The sequence below is a fragment of the Microcaecilia unicolor genome, chromosome 2, assembly GCF_901765095.1.
Source record: "Microcaecilia unicolor chromosome 2, aMicUni1.1, whole genome shotgun sequence".
Taxonomy (NCBI): domain Eukaryota; kingdom Metazoa; phylum Chordata; class Amphibia; order Gymnophiona; family Siphonopidae; genus Microcaecilia; species Microcaecilia unicolor.
The window spans coordinates 120,222,339-120,243,175 of NC_044032.1; the positions used below are offsets into that span (position 1 = coordinate 120,222,339).

At 43.8% G+C, this 20,837-nt stretch overlaps 1 long non-coding RNA gene across 1 annotated transcript in view; it reads left to right on the forward strand.

Annotated features, from left to right (window-relative positions):
• LOC115463065 overlaps positions 1–19,363 on the forward strand; it is a 62,553-nt gene extending 43,190 nt beyond the window's left edge. Inside the window, exons 2-3 of the long non-coding RNA XR_003940989.1 lie at positions 1,839–1,841; positions 19,094–19,363. This is a non-coding gene — a long non-coding RNA (uncharacterized LOC115463065). The remainder of the gene's footprint in view (positions 1–1,838; positions 1,842–19,093) is intronic.
• The last annotated feature ends 1,474 nt before the right edge of the window (positions 19,364–20,837 follow it).

A 20,837-nucleotide genomic window follows, 5' to 3' on the forward strand; every position in this document is an offset into this window, starting at 1 on the left:
TAAAGCCAACTGCAGTGCCACCTAGGCTGCTCCACTGCTCTGCTGGGATGTCTGTGTGGCCAGTCTACTAAGAAAGATGGCCCCCAGACATCCCAACAGCTGTTTTTTGGATGTTTTTCTCTTGGATATTTTATTTTACAAAATGGTCACAAAAGACAAACAGACTAAGCACAAAACATCTAGAAAGAGGTGATTTTCAAACCAAAAAAGTAGACGTTTTTCAAGTTCAAAAATGGTTTATTTATTTATTTATTATTAGGGTTTATTTACCGCCTTTTTGAAGGAGTTCACTCAAGGCGGTGTACAGTAAGAAAAGATCAAACATGAGCAATAGGCAATTACAGTAGTAAAAATATTCGAAAACAATACAAAGTATGGCATGGTATACTAGCAATGTCAACACAATACGTAATAGAACATTATAATTGGTAGTGAAGGGTAAGGCAAAGTTGCAATACATAGATGGGTAAGAAAGAGGTTCGGAGGCGGGGATAGTGCTAGGCAGACTTATACGGTCTGTGCCAGAGCCGGTGGTGGGAGGCGGGGCTGGTAGTTGGGAGGTGGGGATAGTGCTGGGCAGACTTATACGGTCTGTGCCAGAGCCAGTGGTGGGAGGCGGGGCTGGTGGTTGGGAGGCGGGGATAGTGCTGGGCAGACTTATACGGTCTGTGCCCTGAAGAGGACAGGTACAAATCAAAGTAGGGTATACACAAAAAGTAGCACATATGAGTTTATCTTGTTGGGCAGGCTGGGTGGACCGTGCAGGTCTTTTTCTGCCGTCATCTACTATGTTACTATGTAATTGGAAAGTAAGGTGACTGATTTGAAGAAAGTTGCACATGGAGGAGTGGATAAACATTTCCCGCTGCAGTATGTGCAGCCCGAGTCACTCCCCGCTCCCCCCCCCTCCCCCCCCGTTTTCTATTTCTGTTGATGGCTCTCTCATTCTCCCTGTCTCCTCAGCTCGAAACCTTGGGGTCATCTTTGACTCTTCTCTCTCCTTCTCTGCTCATATCCAGAAGATCGCCAAGACCTGTCCTTTATTTCTTTACAACATCCGTAAAATCCGCCCCTTTCTTTCCGAGCACGCTACCAAAACCCTCATCCACACCCTTGTCACCTCTCGTTTAGACTACTGCAATCTGCTTCTTGCTGGCCTCCCACTTAGTCACCTCTCCCCTCTCCAGTCGGTTCAAAACTCTGCTGCCCGTCTCATCTTCCGCCAGGGTCGATTTACTCATACTACCCCTCTCCTCAAGACCCTTCACTGGCTCCCTATCCGTTTTTGCATCCTGTTCAAACTTCTTCTACTAACCTATAAATGTACTCACTCTGCTGCTCCCCAGTATGTCTCCACACTCGTCCATCCCTACACCCCTTCCCGTGCATTCCGCTCCATGGATAAATCCTTCTTATCTGTTCCCTTCTCCACTACTGCCAACTCCAGACTTCGCGCCTTCTGTCTCGCTGCACCCTACGCCTGGAATAAACTTCCTGAGCCCCTACGTCTTGCCCCATCCTTGGCCACCTTTAAATCTAGACTGAAAGCCCACCTCTTTAACATTGCTTTTGACTCGTAAACACTTGTTACCACTCGCCTCCACCTACCCTCCTCTCTTCCTTCCTGTTCACATTAATTGATTTGATTACTTTATTTATTTTTTGTCTATTAGATTGTAAGCTCTTTGAGCAGGGACTGTCTTTCTTCTATGTTTGTGCAGCGCTGCGTATGCCTTGTAGTGCTATAGAAATGCTAAATAGTAGTAGTAGTAGTAGTTACTTCTTCCATTAAAGGCTTGGTTGAAGAGCCAAGCTTTCACCTGCTTCCTGAAGTAGAGATAGTCTTGTGTTAAGTGGCGCTTTTCAGGCAATGCATTCCAGAGTGTTGGGGGCTACTCCGGAGAAGGCTTGCTTGCGGGTATCACATCGTGTAATGTCTTTTGGAGAGGGTGTAGTTAGTGAAAGTCCTTGGGAGGACCTTAGTGTCCTTGGTGGTGTGTGGAGGATCATCCTATTCTTTAGATACTCAGGGCTATTTCCTTTCAGGGCCTTGAAGATCAGACATAGAGTTTTAAATTTAGCCCTGTATTGTACTGGTAGCCAATGAAGTTTTTGCAAAAATGGTGTGATGTGGTCACGTCGCTTGCAACCTTCTATGAGTCTTGCTGTTGCATTCTGAATCAACTGGAGCTGGTGCAGGCCCTTTGTAGTCAGACCATTGTATAGTGCATTGCAGTAATCCAGTCTTGATGTAACCATGGCATGCACAACTGGGATAAGATTTACCTTCTCCACATAAGGAGAGAGGCAGCGTGGCTGTCACAAATAGTAGAAGCAGCTCTTGAAGGTTGCTTGGATTTGGGGAATCAGAGTAAGTGTTGAATCTAGCTGTATTCCAAGGTTCCTGACTTGTGATTTGAGGGGGAGTTCATACTTCCCAAAAGGGATTTTGATGTCAGGTATGTATCCACTTGTGTTAGGGACCCAGAGAATCTCGGTTTTACTTGGGTTCAGGCAAAGTTTGTTGAGTTTAGCCCATTATGTTCATTTTATCAAAAATGCCCCTCCATATATTTATATCAAGCACATTTAAGGCAATTTGAGGGTCCTTGCCTAGGGAGGAGGCCTGGGGATCCTGGATGTGAGATACGTTTTTTCACTTTGCATTTCTACACTGTTTGAAGAAAAATTTGTTTTTGATTAATTTATTCACAATGTTAGTTTGTCATGTTTGAAGACACGTTTGTGACATATGCACATTTCATGGAGGTTTTTTAACCTGATTAAAAACTTGCTAAACAACAGTGTTCTGTTTACCTGCTATTGTTGGGATGTTTATCTATTTTATTTACTTGTTGCATTTGTATACCACATTTTCCCACCTATTTGCAGGCTCAATGTGGCTTACATCGTACCGGAGGTACTTAAGGGCCCTGTGGCATCTGAGGACGTTTTCCTCCATTTTTGTAAATTGAATGAGTGAATCTATTGCATATTTACCATGCACATAAAATAGGACAGCATTTTCACAAAGCATTCCTTAAGAGCTGCTGACTTAATCTATTCAGCAGAGTCTTAGTCACTGCGGTAAGAGATTACATTGCTAAAACAGGAGAAAGCATTTTTTCACCCAATACTTAGTTAAGCTCTAGAATTCATTGAGGAGGATATGGTATGCGCAGTTAGAAGAGACAAGTTAAAAAAAAAAGTCTGGACAAGTTCCTGGTGCAAAAGTTCACAAACTATTATTATGGTAGACATGGGGAAAGTCGCTGCTTTTCTCTGGCATTGGTAGCATTGAATCTTGCTATTTTTGAGATCCTGCCAGGTATTTGTGACTGGATTGGCCACTTTTGGAAATAGGATACTGGGCTTCAAGGACCTTTGGCAATTCTTATGTTTGCTTTTGCCATTGTTTATCAGCTACTTTTACAATTGTCTTCATTTTCAAGTTTTATTTCTATATGTTAAATGATGAAAAGTCTAATTCTGAGAACTCACCTAATTTTTTTTCCTTTATTGTTTTATAGCTCTGTACAGAAGAGCTCAAACATAAGACCACAGAGATTTTTATTTCTGCAGTTTCCACCAACTCTCTAATCAAATATGACAATATTATTCTGATTACTGTGAGTAGTGTATCTCACTGCTATTTGTCAAACTGATTTTGACAGGTGACATGCCCACTTCTGGGTTCTCAGCCAATCAAAAGTGAGGACATGCCCAAGCCATGCCCACACTCCAACCAAGCCACACACACTCCCTGCCCTGCCCGCTTTGATGATATCAATGGATGTGATGTCATAGCCCCACCCATTTTGTATAACCACACCCCTTGGCCCACCTTATTTGTTTAGCCCTGCCTCCTTTTGCATAACCCCATTCCCAAACCCCACACCTTTGGTGATATCAAGGGAAGTGCCATCATAGCCACACCCCTTTTCCCAAGATGGTGGCTACTACTGGACACATCAGCTCACTTCCTGTTTCTAGTACTAGCCACCATCTTGGATGGGGTCACTTGATAGGCAGTGATGTCAAATGCCCCTGAAGGTGTGGAGGAATGCGTGCAGCTTAACCTTTTTTCTCACAGGAAAGAAAATAGGCATGTTTTCTTTTTTTCTTTCAAAAGGATACCTTGTGCTTATTTGAAGCTAGATTGAGTTAAGTCAGTCTGTTTTTAAGAACAACAGGTTAATTGCAGAATGACAGCCATTTTAGGCTTTAAAACAAAAGGCTCAACCCTAGACATGCCTCCTCCTCCTCCTTTTCGCTTTAAAGGGCAAATAGACAAAAGAATTAGTGTAAACTCAATGTGCTGTGCCCCTCCTCTCACAGCCCTCTTGCTTTATGTGCCTGTGACATGTCAAAGGAATTTTTTAACCAATGCAGGGAAAAAGCAAAATTACATATTTTAGGCTTTAAAGGCTATGTAGACAAAAGAACTAGTGCTGAATTTTAAAACAGAGATGGAGTGATGTGCTGCTTCTTCTGTGAGAATCCACATTCACCAGAGCTGCTTTCTGCAGGCAGTCTGTGTGGCCATGTAGGTATTTAAACATCTGTATTGTATCTCCTCTCTCCTGCCTTTCTTCCAAAGTATGCATATTGAGATCTTTAAGTCTGTCTCCATATGCTTTATGATGAAGTGTCCTGCAGGTTCTAAGTGTTGGAGCATGCAGAGGTGAGATGACAGAAGAGCCAAAGACTGGTCTGTCTGTGTCAGCCAGAGGGAAAGGGTTGGCAGCTTCTAAGAACAGAATACACAAAGATGTAAGTTTCAGAGAGTAAGCCAGAGGGTTTCAGTTAGTTTTGTACCACTAGTCATCCCTGTGATAGAACAGTATTTTAGTCCATCTTTCAGTTATAGTCCAGTGGAAACTTTTTTTTTTTCAGCCAAAACTGAAACTGGATTGCATCTTCATTTACAAGACTGAGGCGTGACTGTTGAGAAAGATAGTGCCCTACAGTTGGAAGAATACTCCCCCATCCCACACAAGGCCAAAAGAAAGTCCCCTTCATCTAAAAAGCAGGGGCGTAGCCTGAAGTCCATTGGAGGGGCAGGAGTGGACTGAGAGGGTCACATATTTCCTCTCAGCTCTTCCCCCCTCCCCCCCAATGCATTTAAATTGTACCTTTGCTGATGTGGATACCCAAACCTGCCAGCCAAAGAGGTCTACTGCCCAAATAGCATGGAAGTCAGCAGGGTGCTTCAGCCACTGACACCAGTTCATGCTCAGTTCAGTCACTGAACTAAGTATGCACAAGAGTGCTGGCATTGGCAGCTAAAGCATGCTGTCAACTTCTGAGCTGCTCAGGCAGCACGGATGGGAATTCGGGCAGCGAACCTCTTAAGCTGGCAGGGCTTGGGCCTTCCTGCCAGCCATTAAACCAGTGATGCAATTTTGGAGGGGCTTGAGCTCAAAGTGGTGGAGCCCAGGCCCTCGAGGCCCCCCACTGTGGATAAGCCCTTACTAAAAAGCCCTCTGAATACAAAAGTAAAGGAAGGCACTGGAGAGGGGAAGGGAAGGGAAATGGGACTTGATATAAATGCCTTCATGCATTTATTTTGCAACTACATTCAAGGCAAAACTGAACACAATAGTCATTGATGAGGCCCCACTTGGAGTATTGTGTTCAGTTTTGGAGGCCATACCTAGCTAAGGATGTAAAAAGACTGGAAGCGGTGCAAAGAAAAGCTACAAAAATGGTATGGGATTTGCATTGCACACCGTACAAGAAGAGCCTTGCCGACCTGAACATGTATACTTTGGAGGAAAGGAGAAACAGGGGTGACATGATACAGACGTTCAAATATTTTGAACGGTATTAATCCGCAAACAAACCTTTTCTGGAGACGGGAATGTGGTAGAACTAGAGGAAATTAATTGAGATTGAAGGGGGGTAGACTCAGGATTAATGGCAGGAAGTATTTTTTCACGGAGAGGGTGGTGGATACGTGGAATGCACTCCTGCAGGAGGTGGTGGAGATGAAAATGGTAATGGAATTCAAATATGTGTGGGATAAACACAAAGGAATCCTGTTTAGAAGAAATGGATCCACAGAATCTTAGTGGAGATTGGGTGGTGGCGCTGGTAATTGGGAAGCAAAACTGGTGCTGGGCAGACTTCTACGGTCTGTGCCCTGATCGTGACTGAATAGATAGGGATGGGCTTGAGTGTAAATTTTAAGGGGCTTCGACGTTAGCTTCAGAACTTTTAGTACAAGAAGAGTGCTGGGCAGACTTATATGGTCTGTGCCCTGAGAATGGCAAAGAGAAATCAAACTCAGGTATATATATAAAGTATATCATTTCAAGTAAAATGAGTTTATCTTGTTGGGCAGACTGGATAGACTGTACAGGTCTCAGGTCTTTATCTACTGTCACTTACTATGTTATGTTGCTATGTTAACTTTACATAGTACTTATTTGTACCTGGGGCAATGGAGGGTTAAGTGACTTGCCCAGAGTCACAAGGAGCTGGAGTGGGACTTGAACCCAGTTCCCCAGGATCAAAGTCCACTGTACTAACCACTAGGCTACTCCTCCACTCCTTACATTGCCGCAGCTTCCTAATTCCTAGCACTCTTCTGTTCCCTATTTTATCATCCCTGCATCTCCTAACTATCCTCCTCTCTACTGCTCTGCTTTTTGTCCCATCATGTGCTGTTCCATTTACCCACATTACCTTTTTTCCCCTTCACTTGTATTCCATTCCATGCTTCTTCTTCCTATTCTCCCATCTCATCTCTTTCTCTGTTGGTAGCCCTTCCTTCCTTTCTGCTGCACTCCCTCCCCACATCACCTTTTCCCTCTATCTGTGGATAACACTCCTATCTCCTTGACTTCTGCTCTCTGTGTCTCCCCTCCCTGCTCTCTCTGCATACTAGGAGCAGTAATTTGAGCACAGGGTGGCTATTTCCTGCCTGATTGGTTTCACTGTTCCCAGGAACCAATCAGCTGCAGGAGGAAGAGAATAAGCAACAGTCAGATATACTTTATCTGCCTCCATTAGGTGAGAAAACTAAGGGTGTCTTTTACAAAGCCATGCTAAAAATCAGCTGGTAAACTCTGAGACAACCATTATATTCCTAGGTGTATCTCGGTGTTTAGCACAAGCTAAAAACACTTGCACACCTTAGTAAAAGACCCCCTAAGAGAATTTCTGCTTTCTCAGCACTGATCCCTGAAGTTTCCAATGTGGAAATGCATAGGTTGTGCCTTCAGATGTGCTGGCCCACAGAAGAGTGGAACTTTAGAAAGTGAAAATGGGTTTAGTAGAGAGGAATATTAGAACAAAGCAAACACCTTAAACACCTTTCGAAGTGCATAAATGATAAGGATGTAGATTTGTGAGAATGCATTCAGTTTAAGGTGTCTTAAAAGTGCATGCAAAATCAATTTAATGTGTAATAACCTACAAATTCACACATGTACATGCAGTTTCTTTGCATTCAATTCTAATGCAGGTTAAAATAACTTTATTATTTTGTGGCGATTCTTCAAGTTCCAGAGACATCTTTCCCTCCACATGCCATATATATTATCATCCAACTGCAAAGAGACGCTGACTACACAGGCTGTATCAAATCCTGCTGTTGACATTGATGTGTTAAATGTTTCGGATATTTTGGAGATTTCTGACACTCAGTCTGTGGTACCGGCAGTGCGTTCTGCTGGTACTCAAATGCTAGCCCCAGTGGCATAGCCACAGGTGGGCCTGGGTGGGCCAGGGCCCATCCAACAGTAGCACATGTTTAGCAGTAGCTGGTAGGGATCCCAAGCTTTGCCAGCAGAAGACTCCCCCCTGATGGTAATGAAAATGCTACTCTCCACGATACCAGCACCTGCACATGCTCAATTTTCAGTGCATGCCTGCTGCAGACTGCCAAGGTGGAAAGAAGCGTTTTCCTGCCAGCTGAGATATTTTGGTCGTAGTGGGGGAGGGGGGAGAACACTTGGTGCCCACCCACTTCTTGCTTAGGCCCACCCAAAATCTGTTGTCTGCCTACACCCCTGGCTAGGCCACCCTTCAGGGGTGGGGTGATCACTGAGGGATCCACCACACAATAGCCAGGCCCCCTGCAACCAGTCACAGAATCTATGACAAGGCAGAATTGGTGTGTAGAACCTGAGCTCTTTCATTAAAACTTTGGGTCCATGGGCCAATTTTAGCAGACAATGGAAAAGGTGCCAGTTCAGTACCCCCAAGTATCCCCTTAAAAAAAGCCCTGGGTTCCAGCTATGCTGGTTATTACATTGGCCTTATCCTCTGATCGTGACTGGTTCTTGCACGTGATTTTTAAGAAAACAGACATTTCCTTTCTGGGTTGCCAAGTCAGAATGTTTCCTGACTTGACAAAAGCAACCCAGAAGAAACAAAAACATTTCCTTTTATTGAGACCTGCTGTGTTACATCTAGGTGCTTTAATCTTTCTAAAATACACTTCGAAATGTATTGAGAAATTGAAATCTGTTAAGTATATATATATATTTTTTTTTTTTTTTTTTTTGAGCCTTCACAGCTTTCAGCTTCTGTTAGCAGCAGGAAAGTGATCTCCAGTTCCCTAGGAAGAGAGGCACCTTAAAGATCTGTATTGATATTGATAGAAGTGCAACTATTGCTGTTAACTTAATTTGCAAGTACTGTTTTCCCTTTTCCCCTTTTGAATTCTACTTGATTATTCTCCCCACATTGTCGTGGACTTGATTAGTATCACTATTATTATCTTTCTAGTGATGAATGTGTTGTTAACACCTATTTTCAACTTGTGGCAGGCCAATGCAGCTTTGCTCTGATATTCCATATGAAGCTGTTATAGAACTGGTTTTAAGCGTATCCTTTGTAACCCCTAAAATGAAATGAAATGAAATGAAAGTATTTGCCCTGCACATCCCTAATAATGAAATGAAATTAGCATTCACACTAAGAGGTAAAGATGTTGGGTCAAAGATGAAGGGAAGGACATAAGGATTATGGGGAAGTATTCAATAAAGCCAATTCTGGCACCAAAATATAGCTACTATACCTCAATATTTTATCTGATCGCGACTGTGTCAATGCCAAATTAATTAAATATTTAAATTAATATAAATATAAATGTGCTCAGTTCAAATAAATCCGTACCATTATATCCCACAGTGGAACATTGGTAGAATCAGAGGAACCATCATCACACATCCAGGGAACCCCTGGATGTGTGATAATGGTTCCTCTGATTCTATCAGTGTTCCTGTAGTAGTTATATTGTTTCTGAAGGATCAATAGTTATGTTATTGTAAACTTCCCTGGGATTATTGATTGTATACCAAAACATAGCTGCCTATAGTGTGCCTGATTTATAGAATAGTAGCACTTACATGCATGATTGGTACCAATAATTGGCAGTTATGGGTCTAGATACTAGGAGCTATTCTATAAACAGCACATCTAAATCCTTTAACGTGCAACTGTCAGGAGGGTTATATGTGGGCGGAGCATGGGTATGTCACCAAGTGGCATACACAGCTTATAGAATCCTTGCAGTTGTGTGCATTCATTTCACACAGCCACACTCACTTGACCTTTCGTAAGTAGGCATGCCTAACTTGTGGCAGGCCAATGCAGCTTTGCTCTGATATTCCATATGAAGCTGTTATAGAACTGGTTTTAAGCGTATCCTTTGTAACCCCTAAATTGAAGCACCAGTTTATGGAATTACCACCAATGTATTTGACACAAATCACATCAGTCAAGACTATGGCACCTAAATGGTTATATCCCAGATTACTGAAAGACTTTAGGGAGGTGCTGACCAGGGGTGTAGCTCCCATTGAGTGAGCCCAGCAAAATGCCTAGGGCTCACCCAATAGTAGGGGCCACCTGAAGTTGGACCCCCCCCCCCCCCCCATACACCCTCACTCCAGCTGGCCCTGCCTGCCACATACTACTGCAGTCTTGGCAGAGGCAGCAGACTCTTTCCTCTGCTGTGTCCCACTTCTATGATGCAACTTCCTGTGGGTGGGATGTGGCAAAGGAAAGGCCCCGCTGCCTCTGCCACAACTGCAGCAGTGTGTGTCAGACTGGTGGCAGGTATAGGAAGCTGGAACGAGGCTGGACCCATATGGGCATTTGGGGGGGCAGGAAGGAAGAGATGCTGGGCATGGGGAGGGGGCAATGGAGAGATGCCTAAATGTCCAGGGGGCAGAGGGAGAGAAGATGCAGGATTTGGGGTGATGGAGAGATGGCTAAATGTCTAGGGGGCAGAGGGGGAGAGATGTTGGATTTGAGGTGGGGTCAGAGGGAAGAGAGAGACCTGGAGGAAAGGGGAGGGGGAAGAAAGGGGGCATATTCTGGACTGGGGGAGCAAAAAGAAGAGATAGAGAGACCGGACCACGGGAGAGAGGGGGAGAGAGACTGGACCAGGGGAGAGAGGGATAGAGATGCTGGACCATGAGGGAGGAAGGGTGAATGGGTGGGGTGCTGGAGGAAGAGAAGAAAGAAGCTGGACATGGGGAGTGGCAGAGACACAAAAGAGATGCCGGCTGTGGAGGAACAGGGATTCAAGAGATGCCAGCTGTGGAGAGAACCTAGGGACAGGGGCACAGTGCAATAGGGGTTGCTGGACAAAATAAGTTAGAGACACAAAGAAGATACTAAATATGAGGGGGGGAATATGGAGAGGGACACAGAGGGGAGACACTGGACAGGGCAGAGAGGGATACACAAAAAAGATGAATGCTGGACATAGAGAGGGAAGAAATGTCAAAAGGAAAGAAAACCACAGAGAGAGTTAAGAAAAAAAAAACAGAGAAAAGCAGGAGAGAGACACTAGAACCAAAGCAATATTCAGACAACAAAGGTAGAAATTCTTTTTTCTGAATTTATTAATTGTAATATGTCAGCTTTGAGAAATGCGCTTCCTCTCCCCACCCTCACTGTCTTAGGAGTGATGGGGTTATAGTGGGCCCATCCTGTCCTGGCTACACCACTGGTGCTGACTGTGCCCCTCACAGCTCTATCCAAGTTATCACTTGAAACGAGAGATTTCAAGAACTTGGAAAACAGCAGGTCTAGTTCTAGCATTGCTCCAAAAAGGAAAGGATAAGGAGGAAGTGGAAAATTTCAATTTGATGTTTCTGGTGGTAAGCTAGATAAAATGAGCACTGTTGAAGAAGAAAATAGTACCATATTCCAAAGCCTGTGAGTTGAAGGATCCTATGCAACAAAAGTTTCACAAAGGGAAGGTTATGCCAAACAAACCTCATGGTTTCATTGATGAGGAAAGCAGAGCATTAGATCAGGTTGGTGCAGCAGATGTGATCTATCTAAATTTCAGCATAGTCTTTAACACAGTTTCTTATATAAAACTCTTGAGCAACTTAGTCAGTATGAGAGAAGAAAAACAAAAATTGGTTAAGAAGTAGCTTGAGCAATAGGACTTAAGGAGCAATGGTCAACTGAATCATTTGATTTGATTTGAAAACCAGCAAAACGATCATAAATTTGATGTGAGAAGAGACAGGAAGCCAGTGTTCAGCACAAAGAAGAGGTGTGGCATGATCAAATTTGTGTGGGTTGTGAAGAAGTTTAACAGCAGTTGACTGTATTAATTGAATACTAAATCAATTAGGCAATACCTCCCTTTTCTAAATCTTTGTTGATTTTCCCCCCATGAGGCAATATTTATCCATATGATCACTAATATTGTTCTTAACAATAGCCTCCACCATTTTACCTGGCACAGATATCAGGCTCACCAGTCTGTAGTTATCTGGATCACCCTCGAAGGTTTTCTTGAAAATTGTTATGTTGGCTCTCTCTCAGTTCTCAGGTAGATTTCAAAATTGGTTACAGATTACTTGTAATTGATTGGTTGTAATTTTGTATTTTTTAGGGGTGAATGCCATCCAGTCCAGATGATTTCCTACTAGTCTGTCAATTTATTCTAGCACCTTGTCAAGATTCACATTTATTTCAGTTCCTCTAAATCACCTACAATGAATGCTCCCAGTACAAGTGTTATGTAACGGATGATATCTTTTTATTATACTAATTAATTAATTTCCCCACGTGAATCTTTCTCCCCATCATATATCCCCAGTCCAGCCACTGAAGCTACTATCTTGATCTGGGAGTTAGAGCTGGTAGGACATTCCAGAACCTGGTATGCATGAGTCAGGCCGCTAGATGGCACCATGTGCAAAATAAAATTAATTGTATGTGTAATCACAGTGGCAAGTTTTGTTTTTTTTAAATACTTGCCCTTTCATCTTCCTGGCCTCACTAACATCAGCAATGCAAGCCAGGAATTACTGTGATGCACTGCTTAATTGGGGAGATATTTTTGGAAAGATGAAATGGCATATGGAGATGTCAATTGAGAAAAGTAAATATTTTTTCTAAAATCAACCACATATTTACTCCACTTGAATAAGTCTGTCAAGTGTTTAGCCATAAATAAAGTGATGTGCAGATTAAGAGGCCCTTTTAATAAAGCTGCAGTAAAAAGTGGCCTTAGGGCACCCTTGTATGGGGTTCTTCTTGCACCCTAAGGCCATTTTTACTACAGCAGTAAAACAGCCAATTTTCCATTTTTTTTAAATTAATGGCTGTGTACTAAGGGGTCCTTTTACAGCCCCACAGTAAAAATTGGCCTGCATTAGTATTGGCACATGGGATTGCCACGCACCAAAGCCACTTTTTATTACAGCTGTAAAAAGCCTTTTTTCCATTGGTGCCCTTAATGGCTGTGCACTAATTTCACAATTAATGTGTGGCCATTACTGCCTGAGCTTTTACCACCATCTATTTACACGGCAGTAAGGGCTCAAGCGCTAATCCAGATATAATCGAACAGCACATGCAAATGGACATGCCCTGGCCAATTACCGCCGGGCACACCTATTCCCTGCCCACAGTGCTTGAAAAGAATTTCTATTTTCTAGCATCGGAAACGGCAAGCGCTGAAGCCAGAACTACAACAGGGCATCTGGCTATGACCCACGGTAGTGGTGTTTCACCATATGCTACCTACATGGTAGCCACTACTACTACTACTATTTAGCATTTTTATAGCGCTACAAGGCGTACGCAGTGCTGCACAAACATAGAAGAAAGACAGTCCCTGCTCAAAGAGTTTACAATCTAATAGACAAAAAATAAAGTAAGCAAATCAAATCCATTAATGTGCACAGGAAGGAGAGGAGGGTAGGTGGAAGTGAGTGGTTACAAGTGGTTACGAGTCAAAAGCAATGTTAAAGAGGTGGGCTTTCAGTCTAGATTTAAAGGTGGCCAAGGATGGGGCAAGACGTAGGGGCTCAGGAAGTTTATTCCAGGCATAGGGTGCAGCGAGATAGAAGGCGCGAAGTCTGGAGTTGGCAGTAGTGGAGAAGGGAACAGATAAGAAGGATTTATCCATGGAGCGGAGTGCACGGGAAGGGGTGTAGGGAAGGACGAGTGTGGAGAGATACTGGGGAGCAGCAGAGTGAGAACATTTATAGGTTAGTAGAAGAAGTTTGAACAGGATGCGAAAACGGATAGGGAGCCAGTGAAGCGACTTGAGGAGAGGGGTAGTATGAGTAAAGCGACCCTGGCGGAAGACGAGACGGGCAGCAGAGTTTTGAACCGATTGGAGAGGGGAGAGGTGACTAAGTGGGAGGCCAGCAAGAAGCAGATTGCAGTAGTCTAAACGAGAGGTGACAAGGGTGTGGATGAGGGTTTTGGTAGTGTGCTCGGAAAGAAAGGGGCGGATTTTATGGATGTTGTAAAGAAAGAAACGACAGGTCTTGGCGATCTGCTGGATATGAGCAGAGAAGGAGAGAGAAGAGTCAAAGATGACCCCAAGGTTTCGAGCTGAGGAGACAGGGAGAATGAGAGAGCCATCAACAGAAATAGAAAATGGGGGGGAGTGGGGAGGTGGGTTTGGGGGGAAAAATGAGAAGCTCGGTTTTGGTCATGTTTAATTTCAGGTGGCGTTGAGACATCCAGACAGCAATGTCAGACAAGCATGCTGAAACTTTGGTTTGGATGCAAGGTGAGATATCAGGGGTAGAAAGGTAGATTTGGGAGTCATCAGCATAGAGATGGTAGGAAAAGCCATGAGATGAGATTAATGAACCAAGGGAAGAAGTGTAGATAGAAAAGAGGAGGGGACCAAGAACAGAACCCTGAGGTACACCGACAGGCAGAGGGATAGAAGTAGAAGAGGATCCACCAGAGTGAACACTAAAGGTGCGGAGAGAGAGGTAGGAAGAGAACCAGGAAAGGACAGAGCCCTGGAATCCAAGTGAGGACAGGGTATCGAGAAGTATGCTGTGATCGACAGTGTCAAAAGCAGCGGAAAGATCAAGAAGAATGAGGATGGAATATTGACCTCTGGATTTAGCCAGTAATAGGTCATTGGAGACTTTAGTAAGCGCAGTTTCGGTTGAGTGGAGAGGGCGAAAACCAGATTGTAGTGGGTCAAGAATAGCATGTGAGGAGAGAAAATCAAGGCAGCGGTGGTGAACAGCACGCTCAAGTAATTTGGAGAGAAAAGGGAGCCCTACTGCCGTTTAGTAAAAGGGTCCCTAATGTTGCCATTAGCATGTGGCCATTAAAAAAAATTACCATATGAGCACTTACCATGACTTATTTTGTAGGTGGTAAGGGCTCATATGGTAATCCTGAAGTAATTAGTTAGTGCTTGACATCATAGATGGACTAGCTAATTAGCACATACACCCCCTCCAAGAAAAACTAAAAATCTTTCTTTTATTATTTCAAATAGTTTTTTGCAAATTACCACAGGATGCCTGCATTTTAGTAGTGCAGTAAAAGGGCTCTCAGGACTTTAACAGAGACAGTTCACTGTGAGCAGGACCTTCTTGCCACATATGCCTTCAAAGTACTGCAGCATATACAAGGTCAAGCTGGAGTGCTGCAGATTCAAATCCTGCACCTCAGTTTTGTGATTCAGACTTCAAGATTGTACTGCATTAAAAAGTCATTCATAAAGCAGAAGGGAAAACAAGACTAATCAAAAGGTCTGGGCACATTACGGGTGATCCTCTGGGGACAAACAGACATAGAGGGGCATAATCGAACAGGGCGCCCAAGTTTTCCTGAGGACGTCCTCGCAGGACGTCCCCGCGAAGGGGCGGAGAAACCCGTATTATCGAAACAAGATGGGCGGCCATCTTTCATTTCGATAATACGGTCGGGGACACCCAAATGTCAACATTTAGGTCGACCTTAGAGATGGTCGTCCCCGATTTTCGGCGATAACGGAAACCGAGGACGCCCATCTCAGAAACGACCAAATCCAAGCCCTTTGGTCGTGGGAGGAGCCAGCATTCGTAGTGCACTGGTCCCCCTGAGATGCCAGGACACCAACCGGGCACCCTAGGGGGCACAGCAGTGGACTTCAGAAAAAGCTCCCAGGTGCATAACTCCCTTACCTCGTATGCTGAGTCCCCCAAAACCCACTCCCCACAACTGTACACCACTACCATAGCCCTTACGGATGAAGGGGGGCACCTAGATGTGGGTACAGTGGGTTTCTGGTGGGTTTTGGAGGGCTCACATTTACCACCACAAGTATAACTGGTAGAGTAGATGGGCCTGGGTCCGCCTGCCTGAAGTGCACTGCAGTACCCACTAAAACTGCTCCAGGGACCTGCATACTGCTGTCATGGAGCTGGGTATGATATTTGAGGCTGGCATGGAGCCTGGAAAAATATTTTTTTTTTAAATGTTTTAGGGTGGGAGGGTGTTAGTGACCACTGGGAGAGCAAGGGAAGGTCATCCCCGATTCCCTCCAGTGGTCATCTGGTCATTTAGGGCACATTTTTCTGGCTTGGTCGTAAAAAAAAAGGACCAAGTAAAGTTGGCCAAGTGTTTGTCAGGGACGCCCTTCTTTTTTCCATTATCGGCTGAGGATGCCCATGTGTTAAGCATGCCCCAGTCCCGCCTTCGCTATGCTTCCGACACGTCCCCGTGAGCTTTGGTCGTCCCCGTGACGGAAAGCAGTTGAGGACGTCCAAAATCGGCTTTCGATTATGCCGATTTGGGCGACCCTGGGAGGACGCCCATCTCCCGATTTGTGTTGAAAGATCGGCACCCTTCTCTTTTGAAAATAAGCCTGATAATATTCTCGCATGTGGGTGACATTAACCACGTGAGAATATATGTTTGCTGTCCTTGGAGAACACCTGCTACAGGTAAGTAACTTAGCTTTCTAGAACTGTGTACCTATATGTATGTGACTAGAGGGCAGCTGATTGGACCATAATGTATAAAGGAAAGTAGACACCTATTTTTCTGTGTAGAATATTAGCCGAATGTGTCCTGTTAGTTGCATGTGCATATGCCAGCTATACAGCTGGTATAAATGTTCATGCCTAAATGCTGAAGATGCCCACAGAACTTATAGTATTCTGTAAGTTATATGTGTAACTGTGTCCTGCTATGGTCTGCCCTGACTCCACCCTTCTGTGAAATATGCACTATATAAGATTTACAGAATAACACATGGGTAGATTAAGGGCATTTATGTACCTCAGTAACTGGGTAACCACTCCTATGCCACACAGCGAGAGCGTATTCTATAACTGCATCTGCGATAGTATTATAGAATACAAGAGAAACCCAGTATTGGTGCACGTGTACACCCCCACACTCACACTACCCATAAACGTGGTGTAACTGTGGCAAGAGTGGGCCTTATAGTATAAGTATTCTGTAATCTGCATATATGTGCCAGTGGCATCTCCGCCCATTTGAATGCCCTCCTCCCCCCATCATTTACACATTATGCAACATTTATGCACCCTTCAGAATAGTGCTTAGTCACGGCCACTCACGTGCGTATGTGCATACTTGCCCGTGAAAGTGCTGGGACTCTGTATGTTTATGCACACGTGGCATGTACATGTGGGCACCCACATATGGAATTGTCCATTATGTGCTCAGATACTTCCATATATATGCTGGTATTCTATTCATTTTATGCACATGATTGGCATCTAAATATTAGTACCCCCCCCCCCCCCCTTAAGGAGATGATACTTTGATACAGTGGATACAAAAAATGCTTGCATAGTTAGAGGTTGATATTCAAAACAATTTATGCTGTTAATTTGGAGTTAATCATGTAAATTGTTTACATGGAAATTTCAGGCATGGCCACCCCATAACTTTTGGCTGGACACCTTGATGTGTATCAACAGTTATCCAAGTTCGAGGAAGGCCAGAAGTTCTCCAGAGGGCAGGGCCAAAGTTATACAGATAATGCCAATGCTCAGCACCATCCAGAGAAATGGATAAAGTTAAGTAGGACTTCACCAATAGCTATCCTAACATAAATGGATAGCTTAAGCACAGAGGGGGAGATACTATATATGGCGCTTGAAGAATCCATGTGGAAAACATTGCTGACTAAGCATATTCTATAAGCGGCGCCTAGATTTAGGCGCAGTACTATAGAATATGCTTAGTTGATATTCCAGCGCTTGAAACTACGTACATCCTTTTACACCAATGAAAATGGGATGTAAATCCTGGCACATACATTTACGCACACAAATTTCAAAACACCCATGAAACATCAATTTCCTCACCTATAACCACGCCCATTTTTGCCTGCGCACATTAGAAGTTAGGCACACTGTGTTGCAGAATACGTTTAGGGAGGTGTGCACGTAAATTAAAATGGCCAATTAGTGCTCATTACTGCTTGTTAAGTGCTGTTATGAACAATAATTAGCTTGTTAAGCCTATGAAGTTACGTGCAATGTTATAGAATAGGCCTGGATTTTGGCATGGATCTCTAGGTACGCTATATAGAATCCGGGGGAGAGTGTGGCTGTAAATCAACAAAGATGAGTAGATGAATCAGCCAATTGTTTGCATACATCAGCCACCCTTCTGAATTGTGGCATCTGAGGTTTTGCAGTTAATGGTAGTGACTGGTGGAGCTGTTTGCCGGACACTCACAGGCAGATTATGAAAAGCCCCGCGCTGTTCCTAACAGCGCTCTAAAAATAGCGCTGGAACAGCGTGGGGCTTTACCGCACAGATGATCAGAGATAATGCATGCAAATGCAAGCAGCACAATTATCTCTGATCATGGGGTAGAAGTGTGGGCGAATTGTGCCGAACATGCGCTCAGCACAATCCCCCCGCACTTGTTTGACAGGTCTGGGCTGTCAAAAACCCAAACCTGTCAAACACAGGGGCTGGAGGTCCATGGGACCACCAGGCCCTGACTACCCCTGCCCTGAGTAAGGAAAAACGGGGGCTGGAGGTCCACACCCCGGCCCCCCCGATGATCCCACCCCCCCAGGTTCAGGGAGGGCTGGAGATCCAGTGGGTCTCCACCCCCCCCTAAATCCCCCGAAAAAATGGTCCCTGGTGGTCTAGTGGCCACCAGCCAAGCCCCCTCCCACCCTCCCTCCCAACGAACGACAGGGGGGGGCTGGAGGTCCGGCGGACCTCCAGCCCACCCCAATCCCCCCCCCCCCCCAGCGTTGTCTTCAGAGGTGGTCCAACATACAAAAAGAAACCCCCTCCCAGCCCCCCTACCTTGGTTGGAGGAGAGAGATAGCCTGCCTCCCTCCTCTTCCTTGAGTCGACGTCCCTTATATGGTCTGTAGCCCCGCCCAGCGCATCCCAGGATGCATTGGGCAGGGCTGGGCGCCGCCATTTTGTCGTCGTCGACTCAAGGAAGAGGAGGGAGGCAGGCTATCTCCCTCTTCCAACCAAGGTAGGGGGGCTGGGAGGGGGTTTCTTCATCGACTTTCGGCACCTAACCTTTCGTGAAATATAGTATGCCCTATCAGACGGACTCTACACTTGTCTTTAGATTGTTTAGATTGTCTTTAGATTGTACACCTGTCTTTTAGATTGTAAGCTCCTTGAGCAGGGACTGTCCTTCCATGTTAAATTGTACAGCGCTGCGTAACCCTAGTAGCGCTTTAGAAATGTTAAGTAGTAGTAGTAGTAATATGCTAGCATTCCACACATTTACATTCATAATGCATGTGTAAATGGATGTAAGTGCACAAATATGCACACACAAGCTAGCATTCTAAACATTTAGATACATAATGCACATGTAATAGCATGTAAGTGCACACATAAGCTAGCATTCTAAACATTTACATGCATAATGTACACATAAATGCATGTAAATGCACACTCAAGCTAACATTCTACACATTTACATTAATAATGAATGTTGATGCATGTAAGTGTACACATAAGCTAGCATTCTAAACATTTACATGCATAATGCACAAGTAAATGCATGTAAGTGCACACGTAAGCTATCTTTCTAAACATTTACATACATACTGCACATTGATGCATGTAAGTGCACACATATACTAGCATTCTAAATATTTACATACATAACACATGCATAAATGCATGTAAGTGCACACAAGCTAGCATTCTAAGCATTTACCAGTATAATGCATGCGTAAAGGCATGTCAATGCACACATAAGCTAACATTCCACACATGTACATGCATAATGCACATGCACACACAAGCCAGCATTCTAAACATTTACATGCATAATGCACATGTAAATGCATGTAAGTGCACAAGTAAGCTATCTTTCTAAACATTTACATACATAGTGCACATTGATACATGTAAGTGCACACATATGCTAGCATTCTAAATATTTACATGTTTAATGCACGCGTAAGTGTCGGCACCTATTTTACAGAACTGCCCTCTATCTGGTCAATGTTAAACTCCAAAAAGAAGCCAGGGTTTGGGCATTCCAGAGGCAGCACCAGTTATGCCGATATTCCACTGCTAAAATATGTAAACACCTAGGTGGGCCACACACATAGCAGGTATAAGTTGGGTGTTCCAAGTTTTATATGTCCTACATGGATAGCATTGTGAATATATATATATATAACATCATATTAAGTTAGAGGTTTCAAATGATATGTTCTCCTTGTGGTCTTTTATTGCAAGTTCCGTGCTAAGCTGTTCTATAATCCCGATTCACAGTTTCTTTTAACCAAAGTGTATATCTCATATTTGCCATTGATCCCTGCTACAGAGACTCACACCACAGTTAATATTAAAAATTGACCTTCACTAAACAAACAAACAAACAAACAAACAAACAAACAAAAAAGAACAGAAACCAAACTTCTTTCAGTAATTGGAGCCTGCTGCCTCTCCCTCCATGTTCCAGTGTTACATATGCTCATTTGTGTTCTAGATTTATTTCCTTTACAATATATATACCCATTTGTTTTTTTATCATGAACATTTTTGAGAATACGTATACATGTGTTATCCCATATGGTTTGTCCATCACACAAAGTTACCATTTATTATTTTATTTATTTTTTTGTTCATTTTTTGGTTTTGATTGTTTGATGTTTTATTACTTGTTTTATTTATTTAGGCCCCGTGAAGTAGGCATCTGGCCGAAACATGGTGCCATGTCGGGCTTTATCAATAAAAGTTTTCTTCTATTATCCAGTCGTCCTGTTGTTCCTGAAGGTTCCCTGCTGGTCTCACTACTCCTCTGTTTTGCTTCTCTACACGTAGTGGATCACAGTCCTCCGCTTCTGCGGTTCCTCTACCATGCTGTTTATGGGACAGCATCTTAGGGGTTTATAGGCTCAGATTTGCCTCTGCACCATGGTACTGGTACCTCCCCAATGACAGGGATAGTCCTGCCGTTTTCACTATCAATTCTTGTACCCCTTTGCAGTACCATTGACAACTCCCGGGCTTTAATTAGCTCAAGTTTGTTTGAATACCTCTGCTTTTTTTTATTCAGAGCACGCTTACTTCAAGTGCAACCTTTGCAACTTGTTTCTTGGGTTATCATCTTC